This window comes from Heloderma suspectum, chromosome 1 (assembly GCF_057233095.1).
Source record: "Heloderma suspectum isolate Gila_16-S chromosome 1, 16-S_ref, whole genome shotgun sequence".
Lineage (NCBI taxonomy): Eukaryota > Metazoa > Chordata > Lepidosauria > Squamata > Helodermatidae > Heloderma > Heloderma suspectum.
The window spans coordinates 418,952,476-418,968,419 of NC_139458.1; the positions used below are offsets into that span (position 1 = coordinate 418,952,476).

Consider the following 15,944-nt stretch of genomic DNA (forward strand, 5'->3'; position numbering starts at 1 on the left):
TTTAGAAGTTTAAAACTGCAATATAAAACTAGCACCGAAATAAAACCTTGAAGCAATTCATAGATTTAAAATACAACAGAACTAAGGGAGCAATCCTATGTCCCCCAGACAGCATTTGGGGGACACACAGGATTGTTCAGTTTCTGGGCTCCAAGGTTGAAAGCAAGGCTCTGACCTTGGAGCCCAGAAACAGCACTCCCCTCCCGCTCCCCCTTGTAGCCAGTGCGGTTCTGGCTATATCTCCACGCTTGGAAATAGAGTGCACAAATGGGGCATTCCCAGGGCAGTGAGTGTAGGAGACTGGGGCAGCAGCCATGCAATATTTCCTATGGCCACCCTAGCCTTGTCCCTCCCCCTCCGAAGCACCGCTGCTAGACAGGCAGAAATGCAGGGCTGCTGGAGCACGGACGTGAAGATCACCCCCGCGCTCCAGCCACCCTGCATTGGATACTCGGCAGTCTCTGAGTTTGGAAGCTGCCGACTATCTTCATAGGATTGCACCCAAAAGACTAAAATTCCTGGGAAAATAAAAAAGGTCTGCGCCTGGTGCTGGAAAGATCACAATGTTGGAGTCAGGAGAACCTCTCTGGGAAGCTCAAAGGTGGGGTGCCACAGTAGAAAAGGCCCTCTTCTTGGTAGCCACCTGCCTTACTTCTTTGGCAGGGGCTCCTGGAGAAGGACTGCTGAAGCTGATCATAGGGTCTGGGCAGGTACATATGGGGTGAGAGGATCGTTCAGATAACCCGGCCCCAAGCCCTTCAGTGCTTTGACTGTTAGTACCTGGACTTTGAATCAAGTCTGGAGCTGGACTGGCAGGCAGTGCAGATGGAAAAGTACTGGCAAAATATGATCACATTGGCCAGTCCCCATTAACCGTCTCACTGCCCTATTTTGGATGAGCTGAAGGGTATTTCTACACCAGCCTAAAATCCTGCATTTAAAACAGGGCTTTCTGCTTCCATTTTAAATGCAGGCTCACCACTGACTCCCTTTACATGCGCTTACTCCCCGCCCCCCTCCTTCTCCCCGTATCTGAGTCTTCCATTATCTTTCATTCATCTCGCTTCTCTTCTTGCCGCTTTAAGTCTTTTCATGGAGGAAACTGAAGGGGAACACAACGGGGTATTTTGATAGCTCATTATCTGCGATCTATTTAAAAACGGAACAAAGGGCATTTAGTGCAGGAGGGTCACGGCAGCGTCATGTAAAGAGCCCGCAAACTTCCGTGAAGGAGCAATCTCAATTGCAGGATAAAAGCTCCGTGTGATGAAGCCCGAAGTTTCTGGCCCAGTTTTGAAAGGCAGCCCCACATATAATACATTGCAGTAATCCATTATCAGAGCACGGATAATTGTAGCTAGGCTATCTCTGTCCAGAGAAGGATGTAGCTGGTATATCAGCCTGAGCTGATAAAAGGTGCTCCAAGACCACCTGTGCCTCAAGTGACCGTTCTGGATCCAAGAGCACCCCCAAACTACAAACCTGATCTTTTAGGGGGAGTGTAACCCATTCCAGAACAGGCTGAATATCACTTAACTGGGCAGACAAACCCCCCACTAACAGTACCTTCATCTTGTCCGGATTGGGTCTCAGTTTATTGGCCTTCATCCGGTCCATTTCTATGCCTAGGCACTGGTTCAGAGTAGACACTACCTCACCTGGATTTGATAAAAAGGTGAGCGAGCTGGGTGTCACCCGCATACGGATGCTACCTCAGCTCACACCGTAATGTGATGCCACTGAGTTCAGTGATCCCTTGCAACTCTGCTCCACTCCACTGGCTGATGCTTGGAGGGGGCAAGGAAACTCTGAGCCCGGTCATGCCACAGGAATATTTTACAGGACTGTTTACCAGGATCTAGCTCAGTATTGTGTATTCTGACCGGCAGAGGCTCTCCAGGATCTCAGGCACAGGCCTTTCCCATCACCAGCTACTTGATCCCTTAGGTAGCCAACTTAAGGGGTGGCCAACTTCCAGGGGTTGGGGGCCTGCATTGTTCCCTCCCCAGACCTCTCCAGGGGCTGTGCCCCTGCCCTGGCCACTGAATTTGCCACTGAAATTTGGCAGGATGGGATGAGAAAAAGAAGATATTTTACAGTAAAATGGCCCCATTTTGCCACCGCATCGCCAAATTTCAGCAGCAAACCACCACTTTTTGCTCTAAAGAGGGGGCTATTTTTCTCAGAGTGGTGGGGCTGCCGAGGCCACAAAAAGGCCGAGGGGGGGGGCACTGTGTCGCCCACATGTTGCCCTCCCCTGCCTTATAACCAGAGATGCTGGGGACTGAAACTGGGGCTCTCTTTGCATGCGAAGCGTGTGGTCTACCATCGAACTATGGACCCTCCCAATTAAACCAATTGCGCCAGTAAACAGGAAGTAGAGTGCTAAACAGAGACAGCCCATAAAAGGAGGTGTGGAGCTGTGCCAGCTCCTCACCTGAATCTCAATAACAGGTTGTGCAAGAAACTAATGGACTAGATGCACCCTAACAGAGAAAGATGAGAATTGAAAGTAATAACTCCCAGGAATAACGCAGCTCCATTCTCTAGAAGCAATGATAATGAGGAGTTAGAGATCTTTGCTTCATGACTCACAGCACCAGCATGTAACCCCCTGGTGTTTCATCCTCCACTGTCTTCCAACGGTTTGATGTGCTAATGGATTGTTACAAGCTACCTTAATTATCTGAAATGACTAGATGATCCCCAGTGCCAATCAAACAATACTCGCTTGAATGTAAGCTCAGAGTAAACGCCTGCGTCTTCATTTTTTTTGCCTGAAGAACAGATTTGTGACACACAAGCATTTGTGCAAGTTGCGTGTTCATGTAAGTCAGTCCCACTATTAGCAAATTGTTCCAATCTAAGAGGAGGCATGGTGGCTGCAACCATCATGTCTACACAACTTTGAGTTTTCAAGTATTTTGAGGGAGGGAGCAATCCTATGGCCACTAGACACTGTCTAGAGGGCCATAGGATTTTCTTGGTTTCCAGAAACCATGCTTTCTGCTCCCTTGTAGGTAGCGCAGTTCTTTCTGTACCAGTTACTTCTCCGCACTCGGAAACAGAGTGCAGGGAGGGTGAAAAGGGGGCGGTCCTGGGGGCAGGGAGGGGAGGAGACCACGGAAGCTGCTTTACCAGCTTTCCTATGCACTGCACGGCCTCCCTCCCTCCTGCTCCGAAGTCCCTGGCTAGATGCGCGAAATCACACGGCTAGCCGAAAAAGCAGCTGGCGCACAAAGGCAAGGATCGCCTCTGTGCCCCGGCTGTCCTGCATCAGATGGACATCAGCCTCCGAATTTGGAGGCCAATGTCTATTTCCATAGGATTGCACCTTATTTACTCACACCGATGACCTGACTTCTAAAAGTTCCGTGTACTCTTATAGAACTTAACCTGCTTGGAACTTCTTAGGGTGAAGACAGATGTAACATTTTAAGAATGCTAAAGGCTATTTGATAGCACTTTTCCATAGTCCTTAAGCACACATACTTTCCTAGGTCCAGCTCTGATAAACCAGTTCAAGTTTTCATTGTGAACTAAGTTGATCATTGCCCTTATGAGTGGTTATTGGCTAGCACCCATAACCTCCTCAGCACACTTCCCATTGATACTACAGTTCTTTTTAACTGTGAAGTATATGATGAATGTGCCCCTCTATTAGATATTTTAAAAGGTCATTTGGCCCACCTTACACACAAGGGGAAGAGCAAGACTCACTCACTGATTCAGGGTTCAACTTGCTGGTGAGTATATTTGCACCCCCAGTTGCTGTAGACAGAGAACCTGCTGTGACTGCTGAAAAAAATACGCTACGTCTCTGTCTTCAGCCATTACTGATGCGAGAAAACTCAAACAAACCAATGGATGGAGTTGTTACTCCCCACTGTTTGTTACATGAATCCCTCATCTCAATTTCCTTTGCTGGGCAAAATGCAGAGAATTGGACCAGCTCGGATTAGTGCAGACATGTTCATTAAAGAAAGTATTAATTCTATTCACACCAATTACTGTGTTGCAGAGAGAGCAGCTGCGAGCACTGAATAGTTTGTGTTTATACAACATATACAAAAGGAGATTATCTAAATGGGAGCTCTGCCCACAGTTTGCTACCCCTTTACATTGGGAAAAGGGTTTACAGGAGTGTTTGACTGTAAACCTCTGACTGCTTTTAGCTTAGGGCCAGTTGACCTCCTGTTGCACCGGAAGGATCTAACTGTAGGACTGGCAAACTAAAATCTCACAATTAAATGTGAATGTTTAAGAAAAAAAAAGCTGATGCAACTGGTGCAGACCATGCAATCGTAACCTATGTTGATCCTCCACTCCTCCCCAATAGCATTCACAGCAGACTGTTCGGTCCCTAATCTTTCAGGCCAGTCAGGGGAGCAGCTCAGCCCAGCCCAGCCAGTGAGGTCCTAAGAAAGTCAGCAACCCAACTGGTAGAGTACTGATCACCAATAATACCAACAACACTAAATGCCAGTGAGAGAACCAAGGTCTAACCAAAACCAGGAGCTAATCCATAAAGCCATTGAACCAACAATTTCCAGGCAACAACTGAGGGTTTTTGTAGACAGTCTGCCTGCCCCACTCTTCCTGGCTCATTAGTAGGGCCCTGATCCTGACAGTACGTAAGGTAAATATTCCTCTACTCTGAAATGGAATGCCTCGTGCTGTCAGATGAGTGCTGAGCTGTGAGATTTGAGCTTCAATTGGGTGTGTTGCACCTATGCTTGAGGTGTTGGGGGTGATTGTGGGGGGTCTGGAGCTGGGAGGGGGTAGGCAAGTTGGGGGGCATTAGGGCTCGTGCTTTGGAGTGTGTGTCTTCCAGGATAGGGTCTGTGATGAATCCTTATGTCTTAAATAGAGACCAACAGCGCCATCTAGAGTGTCTGGGGCTCTGGATCCCTGCTGAGACCTCCCCATAGATCAATATCCTTGGTTTTGAATCCAATCCACTTTGCTAATTTAATCCCTTTTTCTCAATAGCCAATTGGTCTGAACCAGCTACCTTTTTTGTCATGGAAGTACCAAGCCCATTGGGAAGGTGGGACCATCCTCTAAGTACTTTTTGATTGGCTACCTTGACCACTTACATCAAAGATGGAGCTTAGTTCACCATTGGTTCAAACTACATGCTATCTTGGGTAGGAAGCCAGCTTCCCCTGGTCACAGACTGACATTAATATGTGGGTTATCACCCCAGTCCCTTGTCTCCTTTAAAGGTAAAAGGTAAAAAGGTAAAGGTGTCCCCAACCAGTCGTGTCTGACTCTAGGGTGCGGTGCTCATCCCCGTTTCTAAGCCGAAGAGCCAGCGCTGTCCGAAGACACTTCCGTGGTCATGTGGCCAGCATGACTGAACACCGAGGTGCATGGAACGCTGTTACCTCTCCCGCCGGGTGGTACCTATTTATCTACTTGCAATTTCTTGCTTTCGAACTGCTAGGTTGGCAGGAACTGGGACTGAAGACGGGAGCTCACTCCGTCACACGGCACTCGGGTCTCGAACTGCTGACCTGTCGACCTTCCAGTCTGCAGTTCATCGTCTTAGCACCATGTAAATCAGGTGATCAAAAATGCTCTGCAAGCGACTAGGGCTCTCTCAGGTAATCTTTTCTGCAAGGAATTCTGGACATGCTCTGAAACCCATGGGCAGAATCCAACAGGGTGCTGATGCCCCCGCTGATTAATTTCTGCCTCACTGATTGCCTTCTACAAGTGGGAGGTCCCGCCAATTCTGTTGCGCAAGTGGGACCCACTGCTTACGCAAGGGAGATTTAGTGCTTCCTAGGGGAAGCCCTGAAACGAGCACAAGTGCTCGTTTCTAAGAAGCAGGTTGGCGGAGCTCCCTTATGCAACTCCGCCAACCTGCCTCTTTCCACAAATAACATTTCTGCTCATATTGGTTCCCCCTGGAAGCACTAAATTGCCGTTGTGCAAGCAGTGTGGGCTGCTTATGCAATGGAATTGGTGGGGCTTAAGAGAATCAGCGGGGGCATAAGTGCCCCATTGGATTCTGCCCCATGACTCTACTCAAGCAGATGAAACATAGCTAGCTCAGATTGTCTTTGCTTAGATTGACTTCAAATAGAGGACTAACCCCTGTAAAAGAAGACACATGACCACCCAGGACCTCAAACCAACTGGAACTGAAGGAAGCAATATCATCCTATAGCTTTGACTGAGGGCTGAGTTAACCTTTTCCTCTTCAGGGGGAAAAAAAAACCCCGAGATGCCACAAAAATCCACTTTTAACAAGATTTCAGTGGCAGATTTTTTGATCTACTTTGATGGAAGTCCTGTCAAATTAGACGCAGGAGTTACGAGAAGCCACTGTTTTGTCCAGAGGATCTCTTTGAGCTGTGCTAGGTCTCATCATATGGGTCAATGATATAGTCAAAGCATTGCTGCACGACGCACCAGTGGCTTCCGCATATATATGGAGGCCGCCAGTACCCATGATGTGGATTAAGTGCCAAAGGACTCCATTCATTTACTGCTAGGCCTCACAATCCTCCTGAGCTCCATTTTCAAAGGATTCCCGAAACAATTCAGCAGATTGAGAAATTTCTTTCTGGATGTTGCAGAAAGAGTCACAAGCAAGTAAACACTAGTCTCTTGCTTTGGGCTCTTTGAAAAATACATGTGGATTTTGAATTTCGATGTTCAAAGACATCAGATTGTTTTAGCTTCCCCCTACCCCACCATTTCACATTTTGCTATGTGAGCCATGACTGTAGCATGTACGCCTTTTTGCAGTTCCTCCTTAACAGCCTGTTCAGTAGTGGTCTACCAATGGAGGTTGCTATTGAGAAGCTCTGCCGTTTTGCTCTGCTAGAGTCTGTCAGAGTCTGCTAGTTCCAGCCCCCGCTGGCCTAATACAGATACCAGATTTTATGAAATCAAAAGTTGGCAACTCAAAGGCTGATACAGGGACAGGCTGCCCTTAAAATATGCAATAAATAAATATGGTCTCTAAATCAGTGTTGGACAGACTGTTGATGTCCAGATTATTGGACTTCAACTTCCAAAAGGCCTTGCCAGCAAGACCAATGGCCAGGAATGCTGGGAGTTGAAGTTCAAAACATCTGCTTTCTGCCCACGCCTGCTCTAAATAATCTGGGACCTGGATATCTGAAGGACTGCCTCATGTTGCCTGGGCCTACCTGTGCGCTCAGGTCAACACCCGAGACTCCAGCCAAATCTACACGGAGATAGTTTTTGAGGCAATTCCATTTAAATACAAATTTTCATGTAATCTGGTTAGCTCCTCCTGGGAAACGGTAGCCAGTATTGCGGTGTATACATTTTTAAAAATCCGCTTGCATGGGGGCAAACAGCACCCAGAACCATATTATTTTGGGGTTGAGTGGGCAGAGTCCCGCAAGTAGAGCTGCACATCATCACCTGCGTAGGTGTGGGGCAGCGAATGAGCGGAGGCTTGCTTCCCAAACCTCCCCTCCCCCATGGTCAATGAGGTTCAATGGAGGACAAGGTACTTCCAAGTAAGCACGTGTAGCAGACAGCTCTCCTCCATGTCTAGCCCTTCTCAGCGGCATTAGGGGTCATTTGGGGGCCATCAGCTCTTAAAATCAATAAAGCTCTGCATACCTGTGCATCTCCATAAGAGCATACCTTCGCACTCCCAGCATAATTTTAAAATGACAGGCATGACGTTTGCTCTCCACCACTCCCCCCACCTCCGGCATGGTCAATGCAGTCCAATTGGAGAGCGTTACTCTCGAGGAAGCATATTTCTCCAGTGCACATTCGCAACAGCGCAGTTTCAAAGGAACAGAGCTGGCTGCCCGACCCCTCCACATTCCCGAGGTCAGTGAATACTTAATACAACAGGCAAAGGGTTTCTCCCAACCCCTCTGCTGTACTCAGCAAAGTGCAACTGAGGTTACTTCCAGGAAGACATGTTTAGCCCTCTGCTCTCCCCATGCCTCCCCCCGCCCAACCTTCTCTTCCTCCAGTCAACGCTGCTCCCAGCAACCTGCACTGAGGGCAGTTCATGTCAGACAGACTCCTAAAGTGCGCTGAAGCCGCCGCAATGGGAAAATCTGTCAGAAAAGCCATTTCAAAACCACCAGATTTTACAGCTAGAAACAGTGCGCTGGCTACGGAGAAGGGCACGCGTCATCTGACATGATTAACTTGGGGGCGCAGTAGAACTGGTGTAAAAGCCCCATATGGATACCCCCTCTCTTCTCAGAAGCAAGCTGGCAGGGCCTATGAGGAGGGGTGCTTTTTTTTGCCCATGGGCCCTGGCTCAATTGCTGCTTACCTTCTGGCAAGCAGCAAAGACATGGGGAATGTTAATATTATGCCACTCTTAGGTACAGATCCATTTTCCTGTTGCAGTTTTTTAATTTTCTTTTTGAGGTTCCTGTTTTGTTTTGCACATTTTTGTAACTGATTTAAGTCAAATATAATTTGTTTGTTAAGCCACCATGGGGGTCCTTAGGGACTAAAATATGGGATGTGAAATATTGTAAATAAATAACTGAGCAGATCCTGGCCATGTAGAGCTCTGGAGATTCTGTCGTTTTAGTTCAGCTTGCAATGTATCCTTTGAACCAGTCAATGCAGCCTTGGATAAATAGCGTTCCAGGGAGGAGGTGCTACTAATTGTCCATTACACACCTATTCTCAGGCACAGGAGGAACTGAAGGGATTTTCAGTCTTAAAGTCGTGACATTACCAAAAAAGAGAAACAAAACAGCTCCCACTCTCGGTTTGTTACCTGGTAATATTCTGCTGGGGGCCACGGTGGCTTAGTGGTTAAGACGTAATATTCTGCTAGGAGAACTCTTCATATAATCTCACCGCATCTCATTTCTGTATAAAGCCAGTCATTGTGTGCATTTCTTCTCTGGCGTAAAATTATTTACACACCTATCAACTTTGAAACAGGACACCTTCCCCCGCCCTCTCCAAGACAGGTATTTTGAAAAGGCAATCAAATAATTTCTCAGAGACTGAGAAATGCCAAGTTAAATGAGGATTGTTTAAAAACAAGTGCTATGTGTCACTTTCTCAGTCTCTGTCTCTTATACACACACACACACACACACACACACACACACACAAATACAAGACGAACATAACCAGAAAACAAATAGGACATGCTTTTAATGGAGTCCTTCATTATCTAGCATAGCCTTTAATGGAGCAAACAGCGTGTGTCATCACTGTTATCTTACTGTAGACAGTTTGCACACACTGTAAAAATTGCTCTCCATTCTCTGGTTGAAAAGAGCATTGTTTTTAAAAGGTGCCAGAGAGTGGAGGTCATGCTGATTTATTGGCAATTAAACCTGAAGGATCTCTCTATCCCCTTCAAAACAAACCCTATCTGGGTAATTCAGCCAGGGAGATTACAGAGCAGGCTGCCTTTCCAGTCATGCACCTGACTTTCTGTTTTGGGCTCGGCAAAGACAACTGTCTTGGCTTTATTGAAAAAAGTCACGGCCGGTGCAGGTTCTCGCTTCAGTTGCTATAGAAACTAGCTTCAAGGGAACCCTTTCCACATCAACTAGAGGACCCCCTGCAAGCATGCTGTGGAACCCCTGAGCATTGCATTCTTGGAAGTGTTCACTCCATGTTCAGACTCCATTCACACAGGGTGCTGGCCAGGACTGCTGGGACTCAACCTTTGCCCCGCTTGAAGAGAGAGCAGACCATATAACTTTAATCAGCATCAGCTAGCAGGGCCATTGGTCAAGGAAGATGGCTGCCCTAAACTGTATCCAACACTCCCCTGCTGATGCCCATTTGGGGGGATGGTCAGTGGACCACATTGTATCATAGGGCAGTTCGTCTGCTATCAGGGAGGCCAGGTTTGAGGGGACCCTCAGTAAAGTGCCCTCTGGTGGGAGGGCCCCCTTCTACATTGGTGTGCTCTGGCTACGGGAGCGGCAGGCAGCCATTTTAAAGTTTCCCTCAAAACAATGCCCCGGGGCATTGTGAGAAATTTAAACAGCTGCCTGCCACTGCTGTTACCAAGTAAGCCTGTGGTTGGGGGCATGGGAAGGCGTCAGACATGAGCCGTGGTTGGCCCTGCTGAGCTGCTTGAGCCCCTGCAACTGCCCAAGTTCCCCGTGTGTCGACACTGGGCCTGTCTACCATTACCGTTCTTCTCAGGGAGGTGCCCTTGATCAGTTTCTGGGACAGGAACAGAGTCTGAAACCCAATATCATCTTTATTTGTGTTCAAAAGAGTGATTTTGTGTTTTGGGGCTCAGACCCCCACCTCTGCCTTGTACTTAGCTTCTTGGGTAAGTTACTTTTGTCTCACCAGTTTTGCCTTCTGGGAGAAGGGTGTTTTGTGACTGGCCATGCCCACCATGGCAGCCATTTTATGAATGAGCAACCCCGTCCCCATGGCAGCCATTTTATAAGAGGGTGCATGACACACACTCAACATTCCAAATGTGCCCACTGGCCCAAAAAGGTTGGGAACGCCTGCTACAGAGGAAAGCGAGAGAAAGTTAGCTTTACACAACACAGCCTAGTCTGCAACACCAGGCTGCATAGAACCCATTCATTATTTTTATATACTGTTCATACTTCACAAGAAACAGAACACCTATCATAGACAGAGGTTCATATTTTCTGGAAAAGCACAATAATGCATCCAAATAGCCATCCACCATCGACACCTCCAGTTTCAGAATTACATGTTTGTAGGAAAAGAAGTGCTTTGACAAGCAGCAAACCAACAACAGCAAGCATACTTTAAAAGAAACAGGAACTTGTTTTGTTGAAATAGCAGGAGTAGTCATTTGCTTTGTCATCCACGCTCAGAAAACTGAAACTGCTGTGTAAAATAATAAGGGAATATAATGATGATGTGGCATTAGTGACGTCTATTCTAGCTTGGTATTTAATAATTAAAAGAAATTAATTTTAATTTATCAGTGTTAGTAAGATGGGCTGGATCTAATGGATGGTGACTTTGTGGAGGCATTTTCTGGTGCCGTAATAGCAGCAAACTCTTCACCACCTCAACCGTGCCAGGAGCATCCAAGAAGAGTTCCCCGAGCATTTCATCCACTTACTCAGGGGTGGGCAAGCTGTGGCTCTCCAGATGTTAGACTACAAATCCCATCATCCCTGACCATTGGCCATGCTGAGTTGATGGGAGTTGGAGTCCAACAACATCTGGAGGATCCCAGGTCGCCCACTTTTGCTATAGTGTTGAACATAACACTCCAGATGATGTTATCAAGGAGCTGTTGCCAATAAGGAAGCCAAATGAGACTGGCTTATTAAAAACCCATGCCTAGCCTACAGTTACATACTGTTGGACTAATGAAGCTAATTATCTGAGAATAGTACACAAAGATAAAAGCATTAATGCACTGGGGAAGTCTTCAAGATGTTCTTCCATTGACCTAGTAAAGTAAAAGAGGGGAACCCCGGAGGTGTTCACAAATCCTGAACAGTGGTGTAGAGGTAAATTTCAAAGTGCAGGCACTCATAGCGATAGTCTCATCGGCACACTCCCAAAGAGAGTCCACAAATTCAGTGTTGATTCATATCAACAAATCATTTCTAGCAGTTTTCATCTCTACCAAGAGCAGGTCTTATGTAAAGATAATGGCTCTTAATTGCCTATTCAAGATCAAACCAGTCCAAAATACAACAGGGAACAATGTATTGTTGCTGGGAAAATGAACCCCCGCCCCCGCCAGCTACTGTGAGGATTGCAGCTAAGCACAGAGGGAACAGGGAACTCTGGGATGGGGGGCAGATGATGTCAGCATCCCTGCTAATAAAAAAAGTGCGGGTCCGGAAGCCCTGTGAGCCCTGGCTCCCTTATAACTGCTCCTGAAGCATCGGATGGGCAAGCACAAACATAAAACCTTGGTAGCCTAGCACCAATACCTTATGACCTAAGGAAAAAGAGGGTCAGCACGCCATGGGCCTTTCCCCACTGACAGCAATTTACAAATAATATTGAAAAGGTTGGTTTCATAAGCTATCTTCCCATTTGGGTAAGATCTGGTTAGGATGTGATGTAACATAGAGGGATTATGCTACAGCAACACTTCTGCATGTTACAGTTTTGGAACTGGGTTAGTGGAGTCACTCTCTTCCAGTCATGGAGACATTGACACCAATTAAAGCAGTTTCTCCCCTTCACGGATCACTGCCTTGTTGTGGCGAAGGGGCTTGTGTAACTCAGTGACGCCATAAGCTATGCCGTGCAGGGCCACCCAAGACGGACAGGTCATGGCAGAGAGTTCTGACAAAATGTGGTCCACTGGAGAAGGAAATGGCAACCCACTCCAGTATTCTTGCCAAGAAAACCCCATGGAACGACAGGAAGGCCTGGCGTGCTATGGTCCATGGGGTCACGAAGAGAACGACTGAACAACAACAATAAAAGCAGTTTCAGGGTGGGGTCGATAATTTTTATTGGAACTGTGATGTGAAGGGAAAGAGTTAAACACACCTTGTGGCCCTCAAACCACAAGAGGCTTCCAGTTCAAGCCTCTTCTCTTCCATTATATATGGGCTGGCTTTCACACTAGACCTATGTGATATTCCAAAAGGCTAAATGCAGTTCAGGCAGAATCTGATTGACTGGGAAAGGGCCCAAATATCTTATCTTCCCTTTATAATAGGCTGGACAGTATTTCTGAACCAAAGTGGCATGAATACACTGACTGTGCCATTTAGAATAAAAATCCTGCAATGTTGTGAAAGTCCTTTCCCAAATCCCATATCATGCAGTGGAACTCTTCAGTGTAAACACACCATACAGTATGCTGAGCTGAACAAATATCAAAGTTCTTGGTCAGAGGAGCTTCTAAAGCTAAAAGTATAAGAATACAAGGTGTGTGACAACACAGAAAAAAACATCTAAGCATTCAAGCTTTACAAACAGAAAAATGAGTGACAAACATTGGATTTTCACTTCTCCCCCACCCATAAAAGCATTAAATTCAGAAATTAAACCATAAACAATATTTACACAGTGGATAGCCACCTGTGTTATGGCAGAGGGAGAATACAATCCCATTTTTCTTATTTAAAATGTATGGTTCACCTTCTAACCAAAATTTGTAAGACAATATATGAAAAGTACCATAAAGGATATGCATTATTTCAAAACTTTCCCAGGCCCACATAACCTAGGATACACATGGTACAGTTTACAGCTTTAAAAAAAAAAACAGGAACAGAATATCTTATTTTATGATCAAATCACACCTTTTACTCTGAATAATTAACCCATAATAAGAACTTCCCCCAGTACCATAGACTAGAATCTCCAAACTCCACCAATAAGCACACATTGGAAAAGTTGGGAGATTCCAGCCCCAGCTATCATCAGCATAATCACTTTGGCCAGGATCCAGAAGAAACATGCAAACATAGAAAATAAGTGGATGTGCATCTGGAGATGGTTTTGCCACAGCCAAAACGGAAAGGTACTTTATAGAAACTAAACGGTTGCTTGCCTCTTTGGCAAAAACACCAACCAACTGGAACTCCAGTTGCATCCATGGTTTTCTTTCAGCCATGCATCACTTCTTTGGCTCCTGGCCCTTTACTTGACTATATACGTACAATAGGTGCACTCATACCTAATCCTTCCTAAGTGATCTTGAATATGAATGCTGAGTTAAACTTGCTCAGAATCTGGTTTTGTCATGGAAGCCTCATATTGAAAATCTTATTTTGACCTCAGTTATAACAACACCGATCACATACCATTGTTATGCATTAATTCCTGTTGGGAGTGTTCGGCTCAACAAGGTACTACAGCAGTGCTGAATGTGATAGCTAGCCATAGATATGGGAATAGTGGCAAAGGAATGGTACCCTAAATGCTACCAATCTTTAATAAAACGTCACTTCTCTCCCATATTAACTCTGATACCTCCTCTGTCTCTTGTGTTTTCTTTGCCTCTCTGCCCCCACTTCAGTACCTATGTATATTTCAACTCACCAGTTTAGGAGAGCATTTTATACATCAGATGAAGCATTGAAAATCCATGAACGTTTGTGCCAATAATCCATTTAAGTCTTCAAGGTTTCACGGGATTCTTTGGAAGCAGTAAAAACACACTTACATGGGAGTTAAGTCCCAGTGAAATCAGAGGATCTTACCTCTGAGTAAACTTACTTAAGTTTGCACTTTACTAGCATATGCAAGGCAACTTGATACAGATTTGCTAACATCCCCTTAACTACTCTGCTATACTCCACATATGATCCTGTGTGTAGTATTATCTGATTATTACAAGTGATGTATCAACGCTGGTCGTAGTTACCGTAGAATTCATCTGATTAACTCTCCCGGCAATGTTTATAGAGAGGATGAGGAATGAAAATAATATACTTGTGAATAATAAAAAAAATCAACTCTGGCTATCGAGTCTCGTAGGGGAGTCTCTCGCTTATGCTATTAATGCAACGTGAACATACCCATACTTTACAAGTCAACAGCCATGCACAGAAGCCCAAAGTTTAATCGAGTAAAACTTTACAAAAAATCAAATTTGATTCTCCAAGGCTCCAACTATGCACTCCTACCTCAGAGTATGCCCGAGTGAACACATCAAGGCTTGCTTTCGAATAAGCACGCATAAACTCTGGCTGCAGGAGATTGCAAAGCACCTAGGGACCGTCCGTAAACCATGGCACCCCCTTTTAACCCTCTCTCTCCCCTCCTTGTCACCCAATTTCAACCCAATGCTAAATCCCTCCTTTGTCACCCCCCGCCTCCGTTCCACGCCTTCGATGCATGACCTATTTGCGAATGCCCCCAACCCCTAACCTACATCTTCAGCCGCGACCTTTTGAACTGAAGGGGGGAAAAAAAAGTCAAGGTCAGTCAGCCGCCGTGCATGGGCGCTTGAGCAATTCCCTGCCTTTTCATTTTCTTTTTTGCAGCGGGCCACAGCATGCATGGCGACATGCGTCAAGCCAACCACCACCACTAAAAACTCCCCTCCCGGTTCTTGCAACACCGACAAAAAAAAAAAAGCAAGCAAGCAAGCACGCAAGCAAGCACTCCCGCCCACCCCTTTCCGCTAAAATGGACTCGGCCGCTTTATCGTTGGAGCAGCGAGGGGAAAGGGGTCGGCCCGATGGCGAAGAGGGGAGGGGAAAGTTGACTGTGCGCAGGGAGGCGTGTGCAAGCGGGGAGAGGAGGAGGAGGAGTTAGGGGCTCGGGCGCCTTGTTGCTATGGGGAGATTGCGAGGGAGGGGGAGGAGGTGGCGGCGCTGCCGCCGCCGCTGCTGCTGCGCAGGGAGGGAGCGCCAGAGGCGGCAGCAGCTGCTAAGCTGTGACACATTTCCCCCTATTGCTGCTACTGCTGCCATATTGTGCCCCCCCAGCCCTCCCCCCTTTGCACAAGCTTCATGAGTACTGTGAGTGTGAACCTTTCCTTTATTAACTACCTCTGGGCCGGGGGCGGGATGTGGGCTGGGAATTACCCATTTCTCCTCCAATTTCCCCCTTCCCCAACCACGGGGTTTTCTTTTTTTCTTCTTCCCCCCATTTCTTTCTCTTTTTTCACTTTTAATTTTTTTTTTTATATATATATATATCCAAATGGTAGCCGATCTCTCTTCCTCTTTCCCCCGTTCTTCTTTTTGTGATCTGTACTTCCAGTTGTGGGGCAGGGATGGGAGGGAGAGGGGGTTGAGACGGTGCATTGTGTTCCTGGGGCGGGAGGAGGTCGTTTCTCTCCCCCTCCCCATCTCCCTTGATCGTACAGCGTGTGGTGTGTGTTCACACGGAGGCAGACGTCGTGTCGTGTGTACGTGTTACGATACGCGCGCTCGCTCTCCGGTGGAACCGCCTCGGAGATTTATGGCAAGGTTGCGATCGAGGGAGGCTGGGGAGCAGGGAAAGGGGGATCGGACTGAGTGCGTGTCAGAGACAAGAGAGGGGTGTGTGTTTGGGGGGTTGTG

General features: G+C 46.7%; 1 protein-coding gene and 1 long non-coding RNA gene across 4 annotated transcripts in view; one reads left to right on the forward strand and one right to left on the reverse strand.

Annotated features, from left to right (window-relative positions):
* Positions 1-14,684, reverse strand: part of LOC146360244 (uncharacterized) — a 54,713-nt gene extending 40,029 nt beyond the window's left edge. The window contains exon 1 of one of the 2 annotated variants that reach the window (XR_014786971.1): positions 14,559-14,684. This is a non-coding gene — a long non-coding RNA (uncharacterized LOC146360244). Of the gene's footprint in view, positions 1-8,752; positions 8,884-14,558 lie in introns of those variants that run through there. The other variant, XR_014786972.1, reaches the window with a different exon arrangement.
* Positions 14,685-15,187: 503 nt separating this feature from the next.
* FOXN2 (forkhead box N2) overlaps positions 15,188-15,944 on the forward strand; it is a 59,913-nt gene continuing 59,156 nt past the window's right edge. The window contains exon 1 of one of the 2 annotated variants that reach the window (XM_084829202.1): positions 15,188-15,851. The gene's annotated coding sequence lies outside the window, so the exon portion shown is untranslated. The remainder of the gene's footprint in view (positions 15,852-15,944) is intronic. The other variant, XM_084829201.1, reaches the window with a different exon arrangement.